Raw genomic sequence first — 18,175 nt, forward strand, 5'->3', positions numbered from 1 at the left:
CCTGCTGCAAGGAAACTATGAGATAATATATACATGGTGTTTTGAGCCACTACATTTTGGAGTAATTTGTTACAGAGCAATAGATAACAATTATGAAAGAGTCAAGATGTCAGAGATTTAAAAACTCGTCCAAAGTTACATAGCAGCGGCAGATTTGAGCCTTCATCTGCCAGGATGCTTTTGTCTCTACCACCTGATCATCCTGACAGCCTCCGGTGGAGGTAAGCTCTGTCCCAGTGTAATTCTTAAGACCTACTAATCATACCTCCCTAGCCGAAGCTGTTCAACCATGTCTATAATAACCTTAGGAGAGAACCTTCTCCACTGAGGTTCCATGACAGAAGCCCTAGAGAAAATGGTTTGAACAGTTTTGTTTTTGTTTTTTTCACTTTTCCCAAGGCTGGTACATGGCTTCTAGATAGATGCACAGAGAGAAGTTCCATATACTGGGTGCCTTTGGGGCATAAGGGATTAATTCTCTCAGAAACCCTGGTTGAGAAGGGCTAGTGGGGAGAGAGAAGCAGAGCAGGAGAAAATCACGAGGTGTGCTCTGGGGAGAAAAATGCCCTGAGTATCCCCTGGAAGAGATTTTCCTCATGAAGCAGCCTCAAAAGCTACTAGTGAAGCCAGGAACTAGACACACACACACACACACACACACACACACACACACACACACACACACGAGTCCTCTAGGGCCAGTGCTCAAGGCCAGTCTGTGGCTCTCCTCTGGTGATAATAGGGTGAGGCCTTAGCTGCATGGGGTACTTGAGTCCCACTTGCACTGTTTCCTGCATTTTCCAGGGGCATCTGGAGGTGGGAGGAGCCACAGGAAAGGCCTGTCCTCTCAGGCAGCACTATCTGTTGGCATGAAGTCCAATGGAGCTCTTGGGAAGCAAGAGATTTCAGGTAGTGTTTTTCAGCCACATGGGCTCTTTTACAGACTGTCATGTCCCTATGCCTGAAAACACCTCTTGGAATACTGCTTGAGTACGTTATTCTCCCCCAGCTATTTGTTCATGTGTCATCTGATATCCTGTACCCCTTTAGGTATCCTGTACCCCCCGGTAGGATGTACCGAGGAGGATACTTCACCTCTGGTATTTTCTCCAAAATCCATAACCTCAGTCTACACACAAGAAAACGTCCGACACATCCAAAGTGAGGGACTTTCTACGGGACACCTGACTGCTCCCTCGTCAGAGGTGTCAAGGTCGTGAAAAATGAGGAAAGACCAAAATCTGCCTCGGAGTAAGGTGACTGTGGAGACAGGGAGACTTAAGTGCAGCGTGGGATCCTGGGATTGAGAAAAGATATTTGTGGAAAAGCTGGAGGAATTGGAATAAACTTCGTGGCTTAGTTAATAGCGCTGTACCAGTGATGATTCCCTAGTTTTGATGAACGTACCAAACGTAAGGTTTTAACACTCAGGGATAACGGGGGAAGAATTTATAGAAACCCTCTGTACGATCTTTGCAACTCTTCCATAAATCTAAAACTGTTTCCCAAAAGAGTTTTTGAAAAATTCCATGGGTTTCTCACGGTTATAAAGTGGTGTGAAATAACAGTCCTCAAGGAATCTGAGCTTCTAATTCCTCTTTCAGAAGCCGTACAGGGAGCCACGATAATTCCAATGTGCACGTGGCTGTTGGGTGTCGTGGCTGATCGCCAAGCTCTGTCATAAAAAAAATCCATGTTGAGATGACATAAGTGTTTATCTTCAAATCTGAGAGTCTGAGCTTAACAAGCTGTGTTTTATTCCTACTGTCCTCTTGCTGGTGTTGACAGTACATTTTTGGCTTTCCAATGAGGGATTGGAGAATCGGATGGACATTGGTATTACCAGCCTAGCTTTAGGTAAAATGACATCGTAACCCATCAACCCATCAGAGGCAGCTTCTAAAGAGGGGCAGTTGAAGTCCGTGGCACTTGGGTCTCCTGTAACTGGGAGGTCTTCCCCAGGCACTCGGGGGGCCCCTCCCTCCTGGGTTACTTGTACCCTCTGCTCTCAGGCTTTCCAAGGATAGTCTGGGTCTAGTGGGTACCCACCGGTTCCCAAGACCTGGAATTCTCAAGCTGGTTGAAAATCCTGCTGAATCAAGCTAATTCAAGGTGGCAGTGTGAAGTGTGACCCATCGGGGCCTGGAGACACGGCAGGGTGGGGGAGTGGCCATGAGACTCAGGCCAGGGGAGCAAGTGGCAGAGCTGGGATGTAGACCAGAACCTCTGAGAGGCAGCGTGGTGCAGTTGAAAGAACATACGCTTCAGACTCAGAGATGCTTTGGGTCAGCTAGCTCCTGGTGTATGAGCTGTGTGTCCCTGTGCAGGTACTTCAGCTCTTTGAGCCTCAGTTTCTCCTGCTATGAAGCCAGAGTGGCCAGGCTTTCACTTTCCCGTGGTTCAGGTGCTTCTCATCCTTCAGTGAGAATAACAACCGCCACCATGGTTACTCTCCCACCGTTCTGTCGCCGAGTGTTGGCTGTGTGCCTGGCACTGTGCAAGGCACTCTGTCCACTATCTCAATGATGCTCATTTTCCAGTGACAAAGCCGGAGCCCACGGATGTGAAGTGTCCAAGGTCACCCGCTGGTGACCTAGTAACCAGTCCTTAATGATCGCACACTGTCGGGTGGATGTAAGGGCTACAAGATGTAACCAGAACACAGCCTGGCAAGGGCCGGTGCCCAGGAAGTGCTCACTTTGCTTCCTTGGGGTGGCCCCAGGTGTCTGGATGGCAGAGGACAGTGTCCACAGGGCACGAACTCAGCCTACTGTCATTGATGCTCAGCCCTCAGCCTGCGTGCTGTCTCGTGTCAGCAGCATTCTCTGCTGGGCAGTGCCTGCCAAGCTCCGGGTGGCTGCTCGGCCTGCAAACAGAGCCCCATCTGAGCCCATCTGAGCCCTAGCCTCAGGGAAGACCAGACTTTCAGGACACATAGAAGAAGAGGTGCCCAACAGGTCTGTCAAGAGTCCGCTCTCAGCAGAGCCAAAGACACCCCGAGTTAAAATGACTGCCCCGCCAGCCCAACCAGAAATCACAATCGAGTGGCTAATTATTGCTTGCTGGTTGGAGGGAGAGGGATCTAAGCCGTGGTCAAACATACTCAGAGGAGACTGAGCCCTGTTGCAGGGAGAGCTCAGCTTAGAATCTGGATCAGACTGGGAATTTTGGCTCCATCATTAATTCACCCGGAAAGTCACTGAACCACTCTGACCTCCAGTCTCCTCATCTATAAAACAAAAAAATTGGCCCATGGTGGTGATCATTGTTGTTTGGTTCTTCTGACCGTCCTTTTCTCTTCTTCATATAGTTTTGTTTGGGGAATTACTCCTCCTCTTCACTACAGTCTCGGGGGCACTGCTGGGGGAGCTGTCCCTCCTCCGTTAGCGCTGGGTGGGCAGGTAACCTGAGTTATCAGGCTTCCTTCCCTGGAGCTGGGATGGCATATGGGGCAGTCTGAAGTCTGAAAAGGGCAGGAGTCAGCCCTTCCCCAGAATGGACACGCCAGGGACTGGGTGGGGTTCCTGTCACTGAGATCCCTGGCCCAGCCAGGTGTGGGGGCTCCAAAGCCTGGCTCTCCGCACTGTTCCCAACTGGTGACCACTGTCCCTTTGTCCACCACGGCCTTACCGCTGCCTTAGAGGGTCATGGCCAGTGACTGGTGTTTGCAGCCCAAGTGCCCTGGCCAAGACCCCCAGATCTCTTGGGCGGGATCCCTTCTCCATAGCAGGGACTTTGTTATCCACTTTGGAGCTCTTCTGAGACAATGTGCGGGGCAGAAAAATTAATATATTTAAAATATGGAGACGGCGATTTCTTCCTCCTCTGCATTTTCCCTCTGGAAAGAAAAGGGAGGGGCGCCTGGGTGGCGCAGTCGGTTAAGCGTCCGACTTCAGCCAGGTCACGATCTCGCGGTCCGTGAGTTCGAGCCCCGCGTCAGGCTCTGGGCTGATGGCTCGGAGCCTGGAGCCTGTTTCCGATTCTGTGTCTCCCTCTCTCTCTGCCCCTCCCCCGTTCATGCTCTGTCTCTCTCTGTCCCAAAAATAAATAAACGTTGAAAAGAAAAGGGAGATGTCACAGTGGATCCAGAATGGAGTAACCAGGTGTGCGGTCCCTGGGAGCCCCCGTCCTTGAGCGCTCCCTGCAGAGAAATCAAGGTGTCCGCTCACCCCAGCCCTCCGTCAGGCGCAGCCAAGCCTCTGGTCACGTGAGCGATGCCCCTGCATGGCTGCTGGGACGTCTCTCAACGCCCCGGTCACCACGGCTTAACAAACCGCAAAACACTTCCAGCTCTTCTCTCCTCCTGCCATTTGTAAATCACGTTTGCCCCAGTGCCCGACAGAGTGAAAAATGCGTTTCCAATCTTCAGGCAGCAGTAAGTGTATTTCTGCCACCGTGGGAGCTGGCGGGGAGGACCCTGCAGCCCGGGGCCCTGGTCCTCTGCACTGGGTCTCTGGGGCATCGAGGGAACTGGTGACCTTCTGGGACAGTGGGAGCCAGGTCAGCCTGGAGGGAGGGGGTGACCCTTGGGCACCTTTTGGGGACACAGTGGAATCTAACAGTTGGGGGTGGGCAGGGGCGAGGGCGGCCCCCTCATTACCCACCCTGTGATATCTGGAAAGAGCGCTATGAGAACTGCAGGCCTCAGTTTCTGTCTCTAAATGAGGTCATTTAGGAAGAACAGCGCCACGGAGTGAGTCCTCTTTGTTCCAAGCACTGTGCTGAGCATTGTCACTCTTGTGTCATGTGTCCTCACTCAGCCCTGTGAGGCAGGCACCATTGTTAGCCACCCCATTTTCCACGTGAGGTTCAGTCCTGGGGCCCAAGCAGGGCTGTCTGAGTCCAGAGGGACTTTTGCTACACTGTGGTCCCAGGGAGCCAGCTGGCGATAAATCCAGGTCTCCCCCTCCCCCACCCAGGGCCATCGCCTCTCCAACAATGCTCCATCCCTGCACCTGTGCCTGGCACGGTGGCTCTTGGGGGGGGGGGGTGATGTTGCAGGGCTGCGTGGAGCCTCGGGTGTGTACCCTGCCACCTGGTGAGACTGATGTGTGAGAGCTGGTGCTGTGTTAGCCGTCATGGGGTTTTCTCCCTGACTTTGGGTACAGGGTGCTAGTTGGCAGCTCGGTTCTTTGGAAGCAGGCAGGTCCCAGCACTGCCACTTAGAGCCGTGTGGCTGTGGCCTGCATTTCCCCCACCGTCTCAGGGGGGCTTGTACTGGAGGTGGGGCTAGTGAAGGTCCCTGGAAAACGAGAGCAGCTCTGATCGCAGTGAGTGTGAATGACTTCTTTCCTTTAAGGAACACCATTATCACATGCCAGAGAATGACAGCAGAACCATCATACTGTCTAGTCAAAGCCCACTATTCAAATTGCCTTTTAACTTTTCTTTGGGCTAAAATTAGATGCCTGTTTCTTTTAACTCAATAAACAGCCACTGAGCGTCCCCCACGGATTGGATTAGGTGGTCTCCATGGTAATCCAACACATCTACACATCTTATTAGATTCATACCTAGACTGCGGTCCCAGAATGGAAGTCCTTGGGTAAAAACAGTAGCTTTCAATCACTGAGTGTACCTGTTGTCAGGCTGTGAGCTAAGCACTTTGTATACACAATGGCATTTAATCCCCAAAATAGTTCTATGAGGGAACTGATAACATTTTCAGCTCCGTTTTACAGAGGGGTAAGCGGGCTTCAGAGAAATTCAGTAACCGATCTGTAGTCCCTCAGCTACCACGGGCTAGAGCTCTGGTCCAACTTGGGTCTGTCCCCAAAGGCTGTACTTCTGGTCCTGGGCCACAGTGAAGACCTCGGAGCGGGAATGGGGCTCTGAGCCACCTCAGCATTTCAGGATACTTAATAGGAACCGATCGTTTACCCACAAAATGCTGCTCGGGCTGGCTCACTCTGCAGCTGAAATGCTGTTAACTCTTCATGGTCAACATGGGAGTCTAATTTCAGTTGAATTGGCCCTGATGGGCAGTGAAAGATGTGATCGATGAGATAGGGTGAGTTCGCCCTTAACTGCACTGTGGGCAGGCCACCTGGAGCCTGATGGGGCTGGGAACCTTAGGTCTGGGGGCTCCTGTTTCGCCCTCCTCCCCCTGGTCTGCTCAGAAACAGGGAGGGATGAGAGTGGGCAGCAGGGAACCAGAAAGGTTCTGAAAGGCAGATACAACTGAGCAACCTGCACCAACAGCTCGAGTCCACCAACAGGTACCCCAGGAAGTGGGAACTCTCCCTATTCCTGGTTTCCAGACGAGGAGCTGAGGCTCAGAGAGGTACCCAGGTGGCAGAGCCGAGATGGCCAGACCCAAATCAGAGCCCCACAGGAACTATTCCCTACGCTGTCCTCTCTGCTGCCCTCCTGTCACCGCGTGGCAGTGGACCCCAGACCAGTCACTGTGCATCACCCCAAAGACCCCACTGGGCTGAGTCTGCCTGCCTGGCTTGCTTCTACTTCACTGGCTAGAAGAGCTGCCAGATCCCGGGTCCCCTCATGTGCAGCTGGGATCCGTCTTGCTGCAAAAGCCCAAAGCCTTACGTCTACTTGCCCCCCGCGACACATTGAGGTCTGGCACCACCTGTCTCCCTCCCTCCCCCCCCCTCCATCTCAGCAGTGGCGGCATGGGTTGCAGGCCTTCTCCTGACATTACCTGGCAAAGGGTCCTTGGCCAACCCTTGCCCGTCGGTCTTGTCACTGGCAAGAAGAGGGGGGTCCCGAGCTTTGGTGCGCGGGGCTAGCAGCCGGGAGGCTTGTTACTCCCCTAACCTCCACCCCACTAGGATTCTAATTCTATAGGTCTGGACCAGGGTCCAGACACACGCATTTTGGCCTCAAACTCCAGGGGCCTTGGATGCACGTGGGGCCCACCACAGAGGGGAAGGGGACACACACTCGATCCGGTCTAAGGTGTGAATTTCTATGTGGTCTGACAGTTAATTCTTAGTCACCTTTCCACTTTTCTCATCCAGGGCTAAAATTAGAATCCCAAATTTAGTTGACCTTTTCATTTACCTGTCACCATGCTCTGAGCACCCATTCTGGTGTCAGGACCTGGGGTGGGGGTGCTGACAGGGACACACCGTGGCCCTGTCCCCCTGCTGTAGTTTCTCTTAACAGAGCCCTTGGCAACAGCTAGGAGCTGAACACTCCAAATGGGGGCCCAGCATGCTGGGTCTGTGGGTCCTGTTTTCTGGAGTTCGTGATGCTTTCCTCCCCGAGCAAAGCCCCTGAGGGGCTTGGCGGGGGCTCCCTCCTTTCCTGGAAACCCTGTGAGCCCGGTTGTAGCTCAGCGAGCACATAGCACATTCCGCTGGCCGCTCGGCCCCTGGAAGCCTGTTGCCTGACGGCCCAGTTAGGGTGGTGTGACAATCCAGCTAGCTGGGGAGACGATGGGATCGGGGGGCGCTCCAGATTGGAGTTCCCCAGAGCCCTCTGCAGTCGAGGGCTTTATTAATATAGATTAATGGGCATAAACAAGATTCTTGATTTCCTCAAATAAATGGATTTTGAATGGTTACTCTGGCAACCAAGCCTGGCTCCATTCATTATCCAGCGGAAGGAGATTGAGCTTGTAGAATCTCCGTTCTTGTCCTTATATTTCACAATGTCTGAGTCTGGGGTGGGGAGAGCAGGGGTGGCGTGAGGAGGGGTGTCATTCGAGGGCTCCGCTGGCCTCTCGGTATGAGGCCGGGCCCTGGGGGAAATAGGGCAGGTCTTGTGTGGACTCTCGGGCCCCTGAGTCCTGGGCCAGTGGACCCATCACCAGGGGCCAGGAGCGCTGGCGGCTGTGGTTCTGACATTCAAGGACACGTGGGGCTTGTCTGTGGAGCCCTGATTCAGGACGCATCCTGCCAAGAGGATTCTTGGCCACCTGGCGCCGAGGGAGGGCTCCGGCTGGGAGTCAGGGTGCTCTTTGCAGAGGGTCTCCCCGTGCTACCCTCCACCTCCCTACTCTTGGGGCCTCCTATTGTGAGGCTCTCCAGAGGCAAGAAGGGCAGGAGCTGGGGAATACAGACTGCACTCTGCAGATGCGCCGGGCAGGATCCCGGGAGCACTGGGAAGGGGACCTCCGGCAAGCGGAGCCGGGTCGGCACCAGGCCACACTCCCAGACGCTCAGAGTTCTCTCTGCAGACACAACGCTGACCCGGCGTGGGCAGTGAGACCAGACTGATGCCGGAGGCCCGGCAGGTGGAAATCAGTCTTCCGGGGGCAGGTAGACTTCTCACCCTCACCGTAGCAGCCCCCCTTTCTTGAGCTCTCCCTAATGCTCTGACTCTGCCTGCACGATCTTTTTCTGCCTCCCGGGAGTCACGTGAGGCCCAGAGAGGTTAGGTGCCGGTGCGAGGTGGCACAGCCGGCAGGCACGGCACAAACCCGTATGGTCTGGCTCCACGACCCACACCCATTCGTTCGTCGTTCATCCAGCAGTTCTTTGTTGAGCGTGTTTTGTTGAGCTACGTCCTGAAATCTTGGAGGGCCCTAGAGCTCCTGAGCATGTGTCTGGGACTCCAGGGTCAGTACCGTCCCAGCCCTCTGACCCGGGGCCCCGGGGAGGTTGACGGGGTCCCTCTGTCAGTGTCATGCACCTGCCGTGCAGAGGCTTACGGGACACGGCGGATGGATGGTCTCCAGTAGCCTCCGGTCAGGCTCCGATGGGGAAATGGCAAGGGAAGAGCCAGCCGCCTCCCCGGCCGCCCTCTGAGGCAGGCCTTCACACAGTCAGGAGAGCCCGCAGAGGCAGGGCTGGCCCGGGCAGAGGAGGGCGGATGGGCTTCTCGCCTGTCCTGGTGGAGATTCCAAGTCTCTCCCAGGCAGTATTTGGGCTCGGCGAGTGTGGCTCTTAAGGGCTCTCGTGGTCTCAGACTGGCTCTTGCCGGACCCTCCCCAGGACAGCCTCTCCCCTTGCCCAGCGAGCAAGGAGCTGCAGAAATGCCTGAGCTGCGAGGCCCTGCAGGGGGGCAGCCCTCCCCTCCCGGCAGGGCAGCCGGCAGATTGTTGTGTGGACTCCTGCCCCTCCTTCCCTCCGCCCTTCCTTCCGTCCCTCCTTCTGTTCACCCTCTCCCCCATTTTCTCCCTCCCTCCCCCCTTCCTGCCCCTTCTTTAACTTGACCATCTTTTCAGGAATTCTGCCTGAAGTGCCTCACACCCTCTACCTCATTAAGCGGGGCAGCGGCTCATACTGAGCACGGTTTAAATTTGGCTTCTCGATTCCCAGCTGCCATTCAGAACAGAAATGATTACAGACCAGAGGACCAGGTGCCCTGAGGGCAGTGCTGCTCGACACAGCACCACTGGGCACATGTAGCTCTTCAATTAAAATTAGGGGTGCCTGGGTGGCTCAGTCGGGGGAGCATCCGCGACTCCCAATTTCGGCTCAGGTCATGACCCCAGGGTCGTGGGATCGAGTCCCCGCCCACCCCGTCGGGCTCTGTGCTGACAGCGTGGAGCCTGCTTGGGATCCTCTCTCTTCCTCTGCCCCTCCAAAGCTTAACTGAAACATTCAGTTCCTCAGTTGCACCGGCCGCATTTCCAGCAGTCGATAGCCATGCGTGGCAGCTCGGTGGCTTCCACCCTTGCGGGAAGGTCTCTTGGGCGGCGCGGCTGTGACTGCCGGGTGGAGAAGACGACGGAGGGCCTGGGGGCCGAGGGAAGCCGGGGGTGCCAAGCTTCAGGGGAGGGGACGGGAGGCCGGTGGCCCAGGTGTGGCTGCCGAGCCTCGGCGTGTGCGTGGAGCCGCGGGGCTTTTGAGGCCAGGCGGGCCCACGGGAGCCGCCTACCTCCCGGGGTTGTCGGGAGGATCACAGGTGCCAGCACGTGTCACCCACCTCTCGGCACCTCTCCCCGTGCCTTCCGGGGCTGGGCGCCCGTGAGGGCAAGAGCGCCCCTCTCTTCTCTTTCTCTTCCTCTAGAACACCTGTGCCCAGAATTGCCTCACCTTTCCCTTTGCTCCCTGACAACCAACCACGTTAATTAGCTTCATTGCGTATTAACCGTATGCAACCCTAAGCACTTACGGGCGTGTATTCGAATTCATCCCCCTCGGGACCCTCCCCTCCACCTTGCTCGGACATCTCTTCCCTGCAGGTCAGAGGCCGTGTCCTCATTCCCTCCCACAGCTGCGTGGTATTGCAGTGCATCGAGGTATTTGGCTAGCCCCTCATCCACAAACATTTGGGTTGCTTCCAAGCTTTGCCTAATATACACAGGCTGCAATGAAAATCCCGCATCTCTGCCACTTGGGCCCTGAACGAGCTTATCTCTAGGATTGATTTCCAAAAGTGGGATCGCTGAATAAAATAGCACGTGCGTTTAAATTCTGGCTTGCTCTCGCCAACTCGCCGCCCTTAGGAGGGATAACAGTCAATGTAGACTCCTGCTGGTGTAGCTGACGCAGCCTGTCTTCCCACGGCCCGACCTACAGGGGGCGCTACTAGTGTTCAAGATTATTCTCAGAGAGGCAAACTATGGTCTCCCAGTACAGTGAAATTTGTATTTTTCTACCATTGATTGATCCGAGCATCCTGCCACGTGTTCAGGAGCATTTATGTTCGCTTCATTCAATCAGCATTGCCTTCTTCCTGATAATGGACCAAGGCCCTCTTTTTTTCTCTTTATTTGGAAAAAAATTTAAAAAATAGAGGACAGTACAGAGAACAATTAGATCAAAGCTCTAGAGCAGTGCTGTCCAACAGAACTTTATGGGGAGATGGGAATGTTCTAGACCTGCACCCTCCAATATGGTAGCCTCCAGCTGTGTGTGTCTGTTGGGCTCCTGAAATGGGGTTAGTGCAACTGAAGAACTGAATTTTAAATTTTATTTCATTTTAGTGGATTTACACTTAACTCTTAATAGCCACGTGTGGCTCTTGGCTACTATACTGGGCATCGCAGCTCTAGAAGCATTAATTACTGATAACTGGACACTCTCATGCTCCTGGAGACTGAGCCATTCTCAGTATTTCAAGATCCTGCTGGGCACAATTTGTTTGTATCCAGCTGCACAGGCTGAGGTCACATCAGTGCAATGACTTTGGACAGAACGTCGGGAGGGCAATAGAGTCTGTAACCTGGATTTGAATCTAGGTCCCGCTGCTTCCTAGCTGTGTAGCCTTGAACATATTACTTGGCCTCTCTGAGCAGCCAAATCTGTGAATTGGCGGGCCGTGGGGAGTATTATTAGCATCAGCTTTTAAGTGTTTGAAGATTAAAAGAGATAATTTGGTGAAGTGCACTTGAACCCTGGCAGGAGCCAGGCCCACAGGAGGCAGACACACTTCTCCAGGTTTGTCCTCACCACAGCTCAGTTCATGAGAGCCAAGAGGAGTCCCAGGGCTCCAGATACCTGATAGATAGTTTCGTACTTGTTCTTGCCCACAACCCTAAGCATAGCTACTGTCCTTGACTCCACTTGGCAGGTAGGCCCAAAGGGAAATCGACACAGAGAGGTTAAGTGACTTGCCTCAGGTCACACAGCCAGGAAGATGTGGCAGGCCTGGGCTTCAAACTCAGGTCTGGTTGACTCCTGAGACCGCTCCACCAACCGCCATGCGGAAGAGTCTGTAGTCGAGGGGCTGCTTCGAAATATATCCTCAAAGGCAGCGGCTCTCAAATTGTAGTCCCTGGACCAGCAGAATCAGCATCATCTCAAAAGGTGTTAGAAATGCAAATTCTTGGGGTGCCTGGGTGGCTCAGTTAGTTGGTTTTGGCTTAGGTCATGATCTCATGGTTCGTGGGTTCGAGCCCCGTGTCAGGCTCTGCACTGACACCATGGAGCCTGCTTGGGAGTCTCTCTCTCTCTCTCTCTCTCTCTCTCTCTCTCTGTTTCTCTTTCTCCTCTCTGCCCCTTCCCCACTGTCTCTCTCTCTCTCTCTCTCTCTCTCTCTCTCTCTCTCTCAAAATAAATAAATAAACTTAAAACAAAAGAAATGCAAATTCTTGGGCTTCATCCTAGAACAACAGAATCAGAAACTCTGGGGAAGGGCCAGCAGCCTGTGTTTTAAGAAGCCTCCCGGGTGATTCTTGGGCACTAGAGCCTGAGATGCATAGCTTGTGGGGCCTTCAGAATATTGGTCTTGAGTTCCACTGGGGTCCACAGCTTCTGCTGTCTCTACTGGCCCCATACAAATCCCTCCCCAACCCAGCGTCTCCCTCTTGCCCCCTGACTCCCCTCTGATCCACGTGGCTACAGGGCACCCCCTCCAGACCTGCTTACAGACATGAGAGAAGGCGGAGAGGTGGGTGGTCAGTGAGGGCTGGCCCTGCCTCTGTCCCCTTTGCTGCTGGCCCAGCTCCTGGTTGGGGACCACGAACAGCGGTCTGCAGGGCTGGCTTTTCAGACTGTTATCTGCCTGGTAATTAGTCCCGTGGAGGGCGATGTGGACAGGGATGTACTGCTTGGTCGTTTGCAAAAGGAGGTGTCTCACTGGCTGATGGCTCAGTGTGACCGACTGTCAGCTTCCAATGACAGAAATCAGTCCCTGGTGAGAACCCCTGCCACAGCTTGGAGCTCCCTGACCCTCAGGAGAACAGAAGGTGGGAGGGCAGATGGAGAAACACAGGTCCTAGACGGGCTGTGCAGGTGACGGCGCAGTCACTCAGGCCTTGGTTGGTCATCAGCATTGTCTGGGGAGCTCATAAACCAGGAGCCCAGACCTCACCCCAGGCTACGAACTCAGACCTTCTGGGACCGACACCTGGGTGCTGGTTGTTTATAAAACCTTAGGTGATTTGTTTTTCCCTTCCAGCTTTGTTGAGATCCAACTGACATATAACACTGCGTCCGTTTAAGGTGTGCAGGGTGATGATGTGATCCACCTATATATCGTGAAGTGATGACCACGATAAGGTTAGTTAACACACCCGTCACCCCAGTTACTACTTTTTGTTGTAGTGGCGACAACATTTAGGATCTACTCTTGTAGCAACTTACAAGTATACAATGGTCACCATGCTGTGCACTAGATTCCTGGAATCTACCCATCTTATGGCTGAAAGTTTGTAGCCTTTGATTAACATCTCCTTCTTGTCCCCATTCCCCAGCCCCTGGCACCCATCAATCTACACCCTGGGTTTCTATGAGCTCGGCTTTCTTGGGTTCCACATCTTAGTATCATACAATATTTGTATTTCTCTGTCCAACTTATTTTACTTAGTATAATGCCTTCCAGGTCCATCCATGTTGTAGCAAATGGCAGGATTTCCTGCTTTTTTATAGATATCTGTATCTATACAGATTTGATATACAGATCTATAGATCTCTGTATAGATCTATAGATCTATACGGATCTATACATCTCTATATAGATCTATAGATCTATACAGATCTATACATTTTCTTTAGCCTTTGATCCACTGATGGATACTTAGGTTGTTCTCATGTCTTGGCTATTGTGAATAATGCCACAACGAACATGGGGATGCAGATAACTTTTTAAGAGAGTGATTTCATGGGGCGTCTGGGTGGTTCGGTCGGTTGAGCGTCCGACTTCAGCTCAGGTCATGATCTCGCATTTTGTCTGTGCTGCCAGCTCAGAGCCTGGAGCCTGCTTCGGATTCTGTGTCTCCCTCTCTCTCTGTCCCTCCCCTGCTTGTGCGTTATCTCTCTCTCTCTCTCTCTCTCTCAAAAATAAGCATTAAAAAAATTAAAAAAAAAAAAGAGAGAGAGAGTGATTTCATGATTCTAATGTGTAGCCAAGGCTGGAAACCATTGCTGTAAATGAGCACTTCTCAAATTTAAAAAGCAGCTGGAATATCCTGGAGATTCTTTATTTTTTTTTAAGTTTATTTACTTATTTTGAGAGAGAGAGAGAGAGAGAGAGCAAAGGAGCGAGCACAAGCTGGGGAGGGGCAGAGAGAGGGAGAGACAGAATCCCAAGCAGACTCCATACCATCAGCGCAGAGCCCGATGTGGGGCTCAAACTCGCAAACTGTGAGATCGTGACCTGAGCTGAGCTCAAGAGATGGATGCTTAACTGACTGTGCCACCCAGGCCCCTCACCCCCACCCCGGGAGACCCTATTTGAAATGCAGATCCTGATTCAGTGAGTCTGGACTGGGGCCCCAGAATCTGCATGCTAAGAAAACTCACTCATCAATTTGTCAAATGACCAACTGGTCTTCACAATCAGATTTCCTATTTGATTGATAAATGCAATATATGGTAGCTTATTAAAGGCAAGTTCATTTTTGCTGAGGATGTTTCATCAGCAGAAAGTCAATTACCAGCGTTTCATTAGAGAATTTTAGCACTTATGCTAATTTTCCGCGTAAGATATTTTTAATTCATTTGCATGATTTGATATTTGGCCAACTGATTCTCGGTGCATGGGCCGTTTCCGTGTCCACAAAAAAAGTCTTTGGCCAGCCCTGGGGAGAGAAACCACACAGGTAGGTCTTTGGGTGAACCCCTGACTGTCCCAGAACAACACCCCCAAATTTATCAGGCATGGCCTTCACTTCTTTTACATTTGGGGAATCTGCTGCTAAATGTGTTCGAAAGATACATCTTTAAAAAAAATTTTAATGTTTATTTAATTTTGAGAGAGAGAGAGAGTGTGAGCAGGGGAAGGGCAGAGGAGAGAGGGAGACACAGAATCCGAAGCAGGCTCCAGGCTCTGAGCTGTCAGCACAGAGCCTGATGTGGGGCGGGAACTCACCCCGCAGGGCAGGGGGCTGGGAGGAGTTTGGACCCAGCACCCTCGCTCTCCTAGTCCCCTAGCAGCATGACTGTCTCCCTTCATGTCAGTGCCGAGAAAGGGTCCAAAGCCACTTCTTGAGACCCACTGAGGCATCAGGAGGCCAGAGAATAGCTAGATGCCTGTGCCTGCCCTTCCTCTGCTGCCCTGTTCCCAAAGCAGGAGGATCTTCCAAAGCGGCAGTGATGCAGCAAAGCCGCAATAAGGCCGAGCAGAGAATCACTGACCCCTGTGAGGCTGGGCTGCCCCACCTCCGCCTGGCGGAAGCCTGGGTAGCTGGGGAGGGCTGGGCTGGGCTCACACACCCACCGGAAACCAGGAGGAGATCAGATCCTGCGGCCTTCAAGGGGCACCTGAAGGTCCCTGGTGTTATTGTGACCTGGTGGGGAGGGTACCTGACCCCAGGATCAGCCCATCAGAGAGTGGGGGATTTGGCCACACCTTTAGGAAGCCCTCTGGTCCGGGCCTCTGCTTCCGGCCAGTAGGTCACTTTCGTGTCCCTTGCCGAGACGAGGCAGCTGAGCCCTAGAAGTTAGTCTGGATTGGAGGGAGGCGGGTCTGAATCTGGTCTCCTGCCTTCTTGTCTGGGGTGGAGGGCTGAGGCTGGGCTAATGTTCCCAGGTGTCCTTCACCTCTTGCCATTCCTTCCTTCCCCTGGTCTCCAGTGGACAGTGAGGAACAGGCAGGACAGAGCAAGCGTCAAAGGTTAAAAAGCCCAGCAAACTGGCATGGAAAAGACCGGGAGCCTTCTGTGGGGGTTTTGGGGACAGAGCAGCTGCTGGGGCATGGTGCTGGGCCTGTACCCCAGTGGCTGAGCTCTGACCCACAGGGTTGGAAGTTTCCTCAAGACTGTGACCCCCAGGGGCGCGTGGGTGGCTCAGTCGGTTAAGTGTCCGACTTCAGCTCAGGTCATGATCTCACAGTCTATGGGTTCGAGTCCCGCATCGGGCTCTGTGCTGCCAGCTCAGAGCCTGGAGCCCGTTTCAGATTCTGTGTCTCCCTCTCTCTCTGCCCCTCCCCCTCTTGTGCTCTGTCTCTCTCTGTCTCTCAAACATAAATAAATGTAAAGTTAAAAATATTTAAAAAAAAATAAAAAAGATTGTGACTCCCAGCCTCCTGCTGGGGAGGGGACAGGGCCAGGCACGGTGCCAGTACAGCTGCAGGAGGCCGGAACTTCTCCAGCAGGTGCTGCATCTGGGCGCAAAGACTCAAATGGGTGTATAAAGACCCACACCAGGCAAGTCTGCCCCATGCCCTGTGTCCTCGGAGAGCTGACCGGTGTGGGGACCCCTCCCTCCTGTGACCACTGACCCAGTCAAAGCATTAGATGCCGGTGACATCAGGGCATCATCCAATGGAGGTGCTACTCATTCCCACCCCAGTGAGATGCTCATGACCCTAACTTGGGACCTTCTCCACCCGTCCAGGCTCTTACCACATCACCCTTGAGAACGGGTGCATGCCGTGTACAAAGCCCACCACGACCCCCTTACCAAGCAATTTCCTTAAGCTCTCTGTATCTCCTCTCCTATCTGTGGAGGGGATAGTATTAGGTCCCATCGCACAGAGAAAGATTGAGGATTCAGTGAGATGGTCTGTGTCAAAGGTTCAGGACGATGCCTGGCACACAGGAGCTGTTCAGGGAGCCGTTCTTTGCCATCATGCTGTCTTTGGGGGAGGGAGGGGTGCCTAGAGGCCGCCCTGGGGAGGAGAGGGGTTGGGGGCTGCTGTCTCAGCTATATCCTGAGGACCGAGGGGCTGCGCTGGAGGGGGAGGGAGCACAGTATCCAGCATGGGGCCAGCCCTGACCAGTCTTGGGGCTCCACTCTGGAGGTTTCAGGATCTTTGTTCCCAGCCCAAGCCAGGTGCGGCAGGCACCAAGGGTTTAAAAGTGGGTGGGCTAGGGGCACCTGGGTGGCTCAGTCAGTTGAGCATCTGACTTCGGCTCAGGTCAAGATCTTGCAGTTTGTGAGTTCGAGCCCCGCGTCGGGGGCTCAGAGCCTGGAGCCTGTTTCAGATTCTGTGTCTCCCTCTCTCTGCCCCTTTCCCGCTCATGCTCTGTCTCTCTCTGCCTCTCAAAAATGAATAAACGTTAAATTAAAAAAAATTTTTAAAAGTGGGTGGGCTGGAGGCTCGGCGGTCCTGCCTCGGCATCCTGCCGGCTTGTATCAACAGCCCTGATATCGGGAGCTGGGCCTCTCATGCCCTCTAATTAGAAGTGGGATTTTTCTATTTCTGGGCGGCCTGTGCTACAGAAGAGGCAGCTGCAGCGGGTGGTGGGGGAGGGGAGTGGCGCTGCGAGCAGCCAACCTGGGTGGTGGTGGGGGGCAGCACACTTTCCCAGCCCTCATTTCAAAAATCGAGCTGAGAAACAGTCAGACCTCCCTTGTGACTCAGCGCCATTATCCCTAATCACGTTGGGAACGCACTAACCTCTGCCTGGCAAGTTCCTATGGCAGCGCCTCCAGAAGGATCCAGTGCTGAGGGGAGGGGGGGAGACAGGGGTTCGCGGCAGCACCGCTTGCTCCTTGCTCCGGAGCAACCAGAGAAGGAGGCTCCTGCCCTGGGAAGGGGGCCCTGGAGAGGGGTTCTGGTCCTGGGGGCTTGGGGGGGAGGTGCTGGAACATTCAGCAGGTGCCCTCACTTCTCTGCCCAGCGCTGTGGGGGTGGTGGGCTCTGTGGTGTGGGCTGGCCCTCCCGGCTGGATCCAGTCCTGGTCTCACCTCAGCAGGCTCAAGATACTGCTCTCGGGGAGTCCCTGCTCCAAGGCAGGAGGCATTGCTTTGACACACAAAAAGCCTCCATCTCAGGAATATTCAGTACAAGCTGAATGTAGGCATTAAAAATGATGAGGTAGCCCTTACAGGGAAGGACCCTAAAAGATACACTATTCAGTGCAAAAGGCAGTTTATAAAATGGGTGTATGGTCTTAGCCTGCTCAGGCTGCCATCACAGGACCCCATGGGCGGGGAGGGCTTAAACAACATTTATTTGCCCACAGTTCTGGAGGCTGCGATTCCCAGATCAAGGTGCTGGCCAGGATGGTTCCCGTGAAGATTGTTCCTGGCTTGAGAAGGGCTGACTACTGCTTTGTCCTCACGTGGCCTTTCCTGGGCAAGCATTTTGGGGTGGAGAGACAGTATTTCCAGGTGTTTCTTCTTATAAGGGCACCAATCCGGTCAGAGCGGCATCCCCCCAGGGGCTCATTTGACCTTAATTTCCTCTTTAGAGACCCGGTCTCCAAGCACAGCCACACTGAGGGCTAGGAATTCAGCACGTGACTTTCGAGGGACGGGTGCAAACATCCGGTCCACAGTGAGGAGCAGGACCCTGGGCTCCAACCAGCGTCTCGGTCGACACGTGGCGTCACTTGGGTGGAGCGACGTGACTTCTCTGAGGTCCTCCGTTTCCCCACCGGTACTCTTGGGGAGATTGTACCTCTGCCTCCCACCTTCTGGAACTGTTACGAAGA

The 18,175-nt window shown here is 53.7% G+C and overlaps 1 protein-coding gene across 1 annotated transcript in view; it reads left to right on the forward strand.

Annotated features, from left to right (window-relative positions):
* The window catches only part of CACUL1 (CDK2 associated cullin domain 1), an 83,425-nt gene extending 82,061 nt beyond the window's left edge, over window positions 1–1,364 (forward strand). The window contains exons 10-11 of the transcript XR_003972740.1: window positions 805–909; window positions 1,051–1,364. The gene's annotated coding sequence lies outside the window, so the exon portion shown is untranslated. The remainder of the gene's footprint in view (window positions 1–804; window positions 910–1,050) is intronic.
* Window positions 1,365–18,175: the final 16,811 nt, after the last annotated feature.

The sequence above is a fragment of the Lynx canadensis genome, chromosome D2 (assembly GCF_007474595.2).
Source record: "Lynx canadensis isolate LIC74 chromosome D2, mLynCan4.pri.v2, whole genome shotgun sequence".
Classification (NCBI taxonomy): Eukaryota; Metazoa; Chordata; class Mammalia; order Carnivora; family Felidae; genus Lynx; species Lynx canadensis.